At 38.6% G+C, this 10902-nt stretch overlaps 1 long non-coding RNA gene across 1 annotated transcript in view; it reads right to left on the bottom strand.

Annotated features, from left to right (window-relative positions):
• Positions 1-1598: 1598 nt before the first annotated feature.
• LOC106098740 (uncharacterized) overlaps positions 1599-10902 on the bottom strand; it is a 46575-nt gene continuing 37271 nt past the window's right edge. Inside the window, exon 3 of the long non-coding RNA XR_001225023.2 lies at positions 1599-1696. This is a non-coding gene — a long non-coding RNA (uncharacterized LOC106098740). The remainder of the gene's footprint in view (positions 1697-10902) is intronic.

Below are 10902 nucleotides of genomic sequence, written 5' to 3'. Positions count from 1 at the left end.
GACCAAATGCCAACTTAACTGGCAGGTTTGAAAATAGCCTCTCTTTTGTTTGAGAAAATAAGAATTGTGAAGCGAAATATGCAGCTGTTACCTCTTAGTTTAAAACTGTTAGAAAGCATTTGCAGTCACTGATTTATTGAGTTTATGTGGTTTATAAAACAGCACATCAATTCACAGATCCTCCGCCACCTTACTTTACACTCCAGCTGGTTCATTGAGCCGAGTGTTTTTTTTTCCTCACACGTTGTGGGTAATACTGTCTTTTATTTGTATTCAGCTCAGGAAGCCTCTTAAATAACTTCAGTCCATTTAACCTGGACTGTTTTCACCTGAGTGTTATTATCATCTCCTTAGCATGCTTCTCAAATTAATCATCTTAAAAGAGAAACACTTGTGATGTTCAATGTATAGCGTAGGAATAAGCGTTTGCTTTTTAATCATCTTAGCTGTACCTAAGTCCTAAAACAGACACATATTATGATCAGAATCACAATTTACATTAAATTTGCCTAGATAAATTATATTGTAAGATAATCTAACACATTTTGTCCAACCAGTGGGTATGTGAGAGAAGGTGGTGAGGTGTGAAAGCTCATCTCATTCCATATTTTGTTAATACATACTGATTTCCAGCAAAAGGTTTCCAAATACCATTTTTATACTTCACGCTTACATTTTTTGTGCCTTTATTTAGTTCGTTTTCCTTCCAAACCATCACAACTAAAGAGCAGCAGTCACTTTCTGGAGCTAATTCTCTTATCTAATAATTTCAGAGTGGAACTCTCGCTTTTTTCCGCACACCCACTCATCATACCTCTCAGGTCTCATTTAACAAGTTAGAAAGGAAAATTTTTGAGATCCACAGAGGCTATTAGTTGCTCTGCAGAGCCTTTGGCAGTGCTGGGGTCCCACCTGCAATCACACGCCTCTATACTTAGACACACCTTGCTTCCCAAAGCAGAAACCTACACAGCAATTAAAAATGCATTGTAGTCTCCCTGAAACATACATACTGCCATCAAAGCAGTTTGTGAAACTGCGCTCCTACACAGGCTGAGTTTTAATCATCTAAAAGAAACAACATTCGATTTGACCTTTAAGGACTTTCCACACTTTAAGTCAACAACACTGACTTTTCAATAGTGTCATGAAGAAATAGTGCACATATTGGATTTACAACATTAACGTGAGGCGATCACATTGCTGGTGATAGAATAAACTGGGGCTGTGACATTCCCAAGCAGTGTTTTTGGTTTATAAAAAGCATTCAGCCAAAAATTTAGCAGATAATAGAAATTTCATCAGATGAGGCAAACTTGTCATTTTAACTGGTCTGGCCTAGTCTTAAATCAAACAGACATGCAAATCTTAATTAAAAGAACCCCTAGCAAGCTAACCCCGAAACCTCTTTAGGTCACTTTGGGTTAAAGTGTGGAGGTACGTAAGGACGACACAAGAGCTCATCGCGTTTTACTCCAACTTTAATCTCAGCTTCATACAACTGAACTCAAAAGGTGGCAAACACCTCCTATGACCCAGAAACATTATCCCTCTCACTTCCCTTCTCGCTGGGTGTGAGTGGAGTCCCCTGGCGGTCCGCCACAAAAGATGCATTGAACACAGCCCAGCCTGATGGAAGGCTTGCTTTTAATCATCTTGTGGGGATCCATGGGAATGCAAGTCATGTGGGACAGATCTGTGATGAAAATAAGAAAAAAAGTTTAGGAAGGCACATTTTTTAACTTCAAGCACTTGTGGCCAAAATGTTCCTGCAATCACCACAATAATTTGCAGGGAAGCTCAAAGAAAAAGTGACACGACGGAGGAGAGGAAGTTAGGAAGCCAGAGAGGAGTTTTTATTAAGCGAAGAGCAGAGGTTGACAGTAATGAGCTCCTTTTGCTCTGTGACATGTAAGTAACTTTTTATTTTACTGCTACATATATTCAACTCTTAGTAGAGCAGATATTTGAAGAATAACACAATGAAACCATTATTATTTCATGACATTTCGGTACAACCATAGGATTAGTGTGCTGATTGCAGGTCTGTTCACACAGTATTATCATAATGCAGCTATGCTTCTGTTCAGTGCTACAGTGGGAGATTTAGCATGATTATTTTACTTTCCCATTGTTGGCATTTGTTATTGAACAAGTGCTAACAGGTAATCGAGCACAAAGCAGAGAGCAACGAGCTCCAGTTGTACATGAAGTGATCTGAAGTCAGTATATCACAAAAGCTTTTAGACATTCAACTGCACATTGTGCTATTGTGGATTACATCTAAGATTATATTTACACATATATTGTATGATACTTTAAAACTTCTGTAAAAATGGAGCTCACTGTGTAGATCGTAGTCTGAGTACTTGATCAAGGGTAACTAAAAAGTAAGGTGGACATGACTCTGACCAGGTAAATTTGATTCACAATAGTCACTTATTAATATGATGTAATTTTAGTAATAGGATGATGTTATAATAGGACCGAATAGTGTTACCCCCCAACTGTTACCCCATCTCTGCTCATGTCCCACTTCCAACCTTTCTCTGCCCAATCACAGCACTTTATCCAGGATAGCGGACCGTTGTGAGGCCTGTCTCATCCAGTAACTCTTCACATTAACTTTTTCTGACATGATTCTAACTGAGTACAATTTTTCACTTGGTTGCTCACCTCTAATGTAGACTGACATTTATGCTTGTGGAGTTTGCATGATTTACAGGACACACTCAAACTTCTAGTGAGTTTAAAAAATATATATATACAACTACAGTCCCTGAGATACTCCAACTCCTCCACGTGGGGCAGTAACACCTCCCTGACCTGGAGTGGGCACTCCACCCTTTTTCAGCTGAGGACCATGGCCTCAGACTTGGAGGTGCTGATTATGATTCCCTCCATGCTGTACTGGTTCTTCATGGTGAAAAGAGAGCTGAGCATAAAAGCAAAATTTAGATTTACCGGTTGATCTACGTCCCTACCCTCATCGAAGGTTATAAGCTCTGGGTAGTGGATGAACGAAGGAGATTGTGAATACAAGCTGTGGAAATGAGCTTTCTTCGAAGGGTGGCTGACCCCTCCCCTAGAGATAGAGGGAGGAGCTAGGCCAACCAGGAAGGGCTCAGAATAAAGCTGCTACTCCTCAACATTGAAAGGAGCCAGTTGAGGTGGTTCGGGCATCTGACAAGGATGCCTCCTGGGTGAGGTGGCCCTGTTCCACCAGGAGGAGGGCCCGGGGCAGACCCAGGACAGGCTGGAGAGATTATCTCTCTCGGTTGGTCTAGCAACACCCCGGTGTTGCCCCAGACAAGCTAGAGGAGGTGGCTGGGGAGAGGGAGGTCTGGCCTTCTTTGCTCAGGTTACTGCCCCTGTGACCTGGCCCGGAAAAGCTGAAGAAAATGGATGAATGTATGGATAAATACGGTCTAGTAGGAGACACTGGTACAGCTTAGTATTACAGTTTTCCCAGCTTAACAAGTGGCACAGCCAGTAACTGTCTGATTGATCAGTCCAAGGCTGTTTGAGACAGAGCTGAATATAATGCTACTACTCCGAGCTGAATGAAAAGAGAATTGAGCCTTGCACATCTGTTCCTCTTTTTCCCTTGTTCTTTGCTTTCCTTATTCCCCCTTGTAGTTTGTGGCGATAAGAACGCAGGGTGTAATTATAAGCAAGATTTAGAGTTTTTACATCAATAACTCTGCTGGGTTGCATAAAAGCTAAACAGCAGCATGTTTTCTGCTGATTAAAATTCCTTTGATTCTCACTTTTCAGACTTCTAATGCATCAGTTCCACAGATTACTCTTTCTTATGCAAAAATGGGGCAACCTTCCAAATGTGTTCTAAAGAAATATATAATTCTTGTCGTGAATGGTATTTAGACTGTCAGGAAAATTAAAGATACAGCATTATTATGTGATATATACAGCTAGGTCCATAAGCTTTTGAAAAATCATGCTTTCTTTGGTAATTTTGCCTCTGTGCACCATTACAGTGGATTTAAAATCGATCGATCAAAATATGATTGAAGTGCAGATTTTCAGTTTTGATTTAAGGGATTTAATAAAAGTGTTACATTTTAGGGACTACAGCCATTTTTATATAAAGTCCTCCAGTCTGAGAGGTTCGAAAGCAATTGGGAAAACTTTTTTTAAACCTATGGATCGTTCATTCAGTGACTTCATTGGTCATGATCCTTTTGCACTGTGAAGAGCAGAGAATATAGCCTTGTACTCTTCACAATTCATCCTGCTACTTCCATCATCAATAAGCTCTAGCGGTTTTTGGTTTTTGTTGTTGGTTTCCTGCTTTTGAGAATTGTGAAAGCTCTTTTAGATGTTTACTGGCAGAGTCTACTGTCCACTGTAATCAGTGGTTTGGACCTTATTGTAAACCCTCTGATGATTGTAGACTCTATCAGTGTTATACCTACCTCCTTAATAGTGTTTTCTCTTGTCTGTGTTGTGATTTTATTGATCTATTTATTTGTTTTTATTAACCATTAAAAAAAAACTGCTTTCATACACCTTTGACATTGCTGAGCTAGCCAGTGCATTTCTTTTTTATACGAGTCGCCAACAATCTCTTACATTCCTGACATTTTTTTTCCGCATAATGAAGGCCTCCTTACGTTCATATTCATTTCAGTTCATATTGAGAATTCCAGTGAAAGCTACCAAATACTGGTTCAACACTTGGAATCAACCCCAGATTATTTTTCATCTTAACGTCTCATTAAATAATGAGGGAACAGACCTCACTGCCATAAAACTACTTGTTACTCAATGGTCCAACTACTTTTGAGCCTCTTAAAATCGGGGACTGATTGAGTGTCTGAATTAAAGTCCACTGTTACAGCAGCTGGTAAATGAACTATTTAAATTTGTAATTCAGTTGCATATATGTATTTAATCTTTTTTATCAAGTAGTTGCAGCTGTAGTAAAATTTTATTATTCTGACCTGTGGTAGTTTCCCTATTTGTGAATAAGGAAATAAGACATCATTGGATGAGCTGAGCAGACAGTTAAAAACATTTCATCTCATGTGTCTTTTTTTCATAAATTGACTACTGGAAATACTGAAAAAAGTTTCTGCATTGAATGTTAAATGAATGTTTTTTTTGTTTTGTTTTTTCATTCTGGAAGGTCCTGAACTCTGTATGTAGCCAGCAGAGTGTTAGTGACTTTTGTATATACATTTATTTCGGCATTCATCATGTGGTAACATCATGTGGTCTAACAGTTTGTGGCTTACATGCTGTAGTTTCTGAATTCTTCTATTTTGCAATAACACCATTAAGTTGCTTGTGGAATATCTAGGAGGAAAGACATTTCATGAACTGAATTTTCGTAATGGATGCATTACTATAGATGACTCACTTCTTCACAAATGTTTGTAAAGGCAGACTTCATGGTAAGGTGCTTGATTTTATGCACTTGTGACAATGAGACTGAAAACAGCAGTGATACTTTTATCCATATAGTCTACAAGGAAACACTCTGTGAACAGGGCATAACATGCAGAATTCAAACTGTGTGTCTGTTTGAGCAATTTGTCTTTGGAGCATGATTTTGTGTGAAAATATAGACTGTAAAAGACCACACGAGAAATCGTTTCATAGCTTACAATATTTAATAATATGTTAATTAGCCATGTGTTCCTGTTGCTTATGGTAACTGTCATGTAACGCTGTGATTTTCTGTTTTTATTTTTTACTTCCATGCCAAATCAGTACATAAAATACCTGCACTTCTGTGTTTTAATACATACAGTACACTCTATTTAAATGCTCAAACATGTACCATCTTTCTAATAATTTTTCCAATTTTTCCTAGGATCATCACATTTCCGGAAAACCACACCTACGGGTCACCAGCCTTCTCATACCTGGCGCTCTAATTGCATTAATGTTGTTCCACACCATTAAACAAATTTTTACACAGCACACGACAAAGGCACAGCACACAACGTAAGGCAATGATGCAATAACTCGAAAACATTGCGCTCTGAGCAATATTCACATAAGGCTAGAGTTTCCCTGTAGGTCAGCGTCTTGTCATAATGGTGGATAATATCACATCAGTGCATTTACCATGACGGCCTGCTGCAACCATTCAGCGTGAATGACAATTTAAGGAAATGACAATTAAAATAAAAATATAAATAAATAGATAAATGAGGGAAAACGCATGTCCATATCAAGCACGAATGCCTGAACCTTAAAAGACAGGATAATTTAAGCTCTTTAACTCACATTTATTCTCATTGATCCCAGTCAGTGTTTATAATTCATATTTCCATCTACCAGTTTTTCTGAGGTCTACAGTGAAATACCGCCTCAGCACATATATATTAGTTTTCATAAAAGACTAAATAATATCGCTAAATGTTCTAAGAGTTGTTTGCCTTCATGCTTAACTCTACTTTGTGTACATTACTTTAGTGTTTTTCTTTTTCCTATCTTCAGTGTTTTTTCTTTTGAAAACTGCACAACATAGTGAGTAACTGTAAGCACGGGTTTTGTCTGTCTTCTTTTAATAAAGTCGTGGACACTGATTGTTGTTCCTCTTCAGCAGCAAGGATCTACTGAGAGGCCTGATGGGAATCCACTCATGCCCACTGTTCTGATGTGACAGCTGTTATCAAAAGCAGTCACAGTCAGCCACAGGCATATAGCCGAGGCAGTGATTAAAGTTCAAAGTTTTACATGATCAATTGGATGTCCTTTTTGTTCTTTGGTTGCAAATATATATATTTTTTGTGTTATTTAAGAATAATGAAAACAGAACAGCAGCGAACTTATTACAGTTACAAACGCCATGTCTCCTCTAAAAGAATACACAAGCAACATATGGCAGCCAGCTACAGATATCTGCGATATCATGTTATACATTAAAAATGATTTATGTAAATCTTCAGTAAAGAATGGTAAATTCTAATGTTACTGTGTCAAGCATTCATGTTTTTAACATATTCTTACTTCATAAAAAATAGTACAATAATAACAAATGTGTTTTCATTGGCATATTGATTGTCTAAACAAATAATGCCCACAAGGGCTTTATTAGTACTCATACCCATGGATGGATTTCTATATATGCCTGCCAGGCACAGGGCTCATGGGAAGACATGTAATAAAAAAATCACCATAAAAAAAATGCAAAATGACTACAGACAGAAAGCGTGACTATGAGAAGACACAACGGAACCACAAAGTGATGAATAATGACCATCACAAGAAGCAAAATGACCACAAAGAGACAAAAGATATAAACCAAAGAGAAAAAGATTTGATACATTCACAGAAAAAAAAAAGAAAATGATGGGTTTTGGGTTTTTACATGTCTTTGCAGAGGAGCGTTGTGTCTCATTATCCCATACTCACAGATATTCTTTCTGTATCTTTGTACTTTCAATTTCACCTCAAGTGCCCAGCCGCAAATGATTAATGTGTCCTGTCAACCAAAGTTTAACCACCGCTTCTGGTCTCTATTTGCTTTCCTGTATAAATGTACTTTTGTAAACTGTATATATTGCTGCAGTGTCAAAAAAGTAGGCATCATTTAACTAATATTTATAAGAGCAGTGTCAAAAGAAAGCAATCGAAAGCATTGCCTTGAAGGGTTTTGTATAGAATAGTATATCTCTGGAAAACTGTGCATTTCTTTCTCTTATGTCACATGTGTGTCTGAAAGTGGGAGATGTGGAGACAGAGAATAAAAGTGTATTAATGGACTTATGGTTAAATGACATTGAGTTAAACTGAAGGGAAATCTATAATAGCCTACTGCAGATGTTCCTTTTTGTATTCTCTGTACATCAATACAAACAACCAGAATGTTGGAACTCAATTAAAAAGAGTGATGTCACTGTGAAGTGGACATGTGGGGATGCAAGGACTGTAAGGACAGCCCATACAAGACAGCCATATACATAGACTAGATATTAGATATTGAATTTTGCTGGGAAAGATGTAAAAATGTTTTAATGTTTTGGATCACTTCTCTTGATCAATTGGTTTGCAAATTATGAAGCAACAAGAATCGGAAGCAGCCTACATTGATCTGAGGTTTTCCGTCAGGGTTACTTACTTTGTTGTGTCCACTCAATAGGGCTTGTGGGCTCAGTATGTAACAACTATTATTATGGTATAGCACCGCTAGTGGGTGTCGTCCTATTATTGTAGTAGTTTGAGAGTCTCCTAGGGTGAGTGGAGCGGCAGCCATTACGGCCGAGCATGCTGCTCTCCGTGCATCTGTTTAGAGAGACCGTACCATTGTAGCAGGCTGGAGCTGGTGACTACCTAACCCCGGTGTTCTGACAAACCATCCTACTTTGGCAAAACATCCTACCGTAAGTAGTTTACGCACATTTCTGCTGTCACAGAATCCCAGCACAAATTTAAGTAGGTAGGTATGACGGTTTGCCACTTAACCTTGCCCATCAGAGTATGCTGTAGCTCATATTCATAAAGCCAGGATGGTTTGCCACTTCATTTTACCCGTTAAAGTATGCTTGTAGGTCACATTCACAAAGGTAGCATGGTTTGGCACTTAATTGTACCCATCAGAGTATGTTTCTAGCTCTTATTAACAAAGGTAGGATGATTTGCCACTTAATTTTAGCTGTTAAAGTATGCTTCTAGCTCATATTCACAAAGGTAGGATGGTTCGGCACTTAATTTTACCCGCCAGAGTATGTTTCTAGCTCATATTCACAAAGGTAGGACGGTTCGCCACTTAATTGTAGAAACAATGGGTAGGATGGTTTGTCAGGTAGGATGGATTCCCAGAACACCGGCACATGTATGTATGAATAGGGTAGAACCGTGGAGACCTAGCTTGTATGGTCTTGTTCTTTTAACGCCAAATGAAAGTCTGTTGTTCTATTTAACTGACTGGTCTCCGAGTTGTCCGGCTAACCTCCACACCACATGCCCGCTGGACCTGCTAGCTGCTCCTTCCTCACCAGACCGCATTACAAGTGATCAAATTATACAGGTACTGCTTGAGTAGGACCAACACTGGAGCAGGAATACATGCAGTAGGTACAATGCTGTGATTTAAAAGATAATATATATATAAAAGCTCATATTCAGGTCATTTTGTATTTAAGGAAATGGTACCCAGTCTGTTTTCCAGGAGGAATTAACTGTTCTTATGATGTAACTCTTTTTTTCTTTGAGCTTTTAAATCAAAATGACCTTCAAATAATTATATTACAGATAGTTGCAGACCATAAAATGTGACCATATCTCATAAAACCTCAAGAAGGGTCACAGACAGTGTCCTTTGCACAGTCAAAGCTTGAGATATCCTGGGTGGATTTCTTTCGTCTTGTGACAGGACTAAATGTTACGAGAACAGGGCATTCTCCATATCTGCTCAAATTGTAGAACTTCCACCATTCCCCCAAACTATTCGCCCTCTCTGTTAGGATTTTCAAGGGACATCTTAAAAAGCACTTTCACTGATTAGCCTTTAGCTGTGTCTAGCTCAGATTGCACTGCTGTGGGAACTGAAAACTTCCAGTAATTGTCCTTGTTGTTTTTCCAAAGTGTCGACTTATAATAAAAGCAAAGAAAGCCCCATAATGATGCAAGCTCAGGGTACAGTGGCATTTCAGATTGCGCTTTTGGAGTTAAATTTAGAAAGGTATTCATTCAGAAGCCAGTACCAGAAACCATCAGCTAATCATGCGTGATTAGTCTCTAGGGGGAATAGGAAATGCATCGGCACTGCAGTGCAATGATTAAGAGTAATCAGTTTTTTCACCCACACATAAAGTAAGTACAAAATCGAAGTGAAAGCTAGAATCACACATAATTTGTGGTATGTCTGCTGCAAATATCCCCGTGGGTTTGTTTTTCCAGAGAATTTAAAAGTCTGAATAGCACATTAAAGCAGCTAGACGTTCTAATGTCACACACCATGAGGTATGTAAGCTGTGTTTTATGTTTATGGAAGCAGTTATACCACTGAGGGAGGGAAGGTGATAAAAGGTGGGCATAAAGAAACTTATTTGATACATCATTTGAGAAGGGAATGTCTTGAGGGCTTGGATGAGGAGTAACCATTGTCTTTGTTTGTAATGTGCTTGTGCAATCGAGTATTCCCAAAGGTTGCATTTATTTGGATTGTATTTGTTTAAATGAACGCACATTTTTAATGTGCTTTTGCTTATTGAATTGGACTTACAGACTGTTACTCAGGCTGTGCTGTGTTACTTACAAAAGGATTGAAGAAGAAGGCTCAGTTTTGCAGGAAAAATTAAATACTGTGAAAACCGTGTGGGTTAAGTGGACATGGATTGAGCATACTTAAGTACATTATATTATAGTTGAGCCATGGAATAGAAGGCGAGTTTTAGCAGATTCTTTTGATTTTGATGCCCTTGGATTCAGCTGGAAGCCACTGCAAGGACAAGGATCTTTTCTTAGCTCTCTTTAAAAGTCTCACGTTGGATCAACTACTGATTTTTAATAACGGCAATCACACTCTCTTTATTTAAGTCAAAAGGTCTGATCTATGCATGCTCTTTAAACGTTTCCTGTTGCACTGCAGTCTGGAACCCGCCTGGCCAATCTGCTCATTTAGCTTCCACATGCAGGAGCCACAATTCTTTCAGGGCTTCCAGTGCAGCCAGGATACAGAGATGGCACTAGCAGCAGTTGACTTCAGATAGATTTGCAAACGCTAATAAAAAGCTTTGAGGTTTTGCGGCAGCAAATGCAGCACCTGCTTTGTTTTGCATGCATCTGTGTGGAATCAGTGACAATGGGAGATGTTCTGTGCACATTTCATTGTAAAGGGGGGGTCTGAGATCATGTTATAAAGCTTTATTGAAATATGAATGTCTTTCATTTCTTTGCAAGCTATATCCTACACTTGTTTTATTG

Source organism: Oreochromis niloticus, linkage group LG17, assembly GCF_001858045.2.
Source record: "Oreochromis niloticus isolate F11D_XX linkage group LG17, O_niloticus_UMD_NMBU, whole genome shotgun sequence".
NCBI classification, from domain to species: domain Eukaryota; kingdom Metazoa; phylum Chordata; class Actinopteri; order Cichliformes; family Cichlidae; genus Oreochromis; species Oreochromis niloticus.
This window is presented reverse-complemented; position numbering and strand designations above follow the sequence as displayed.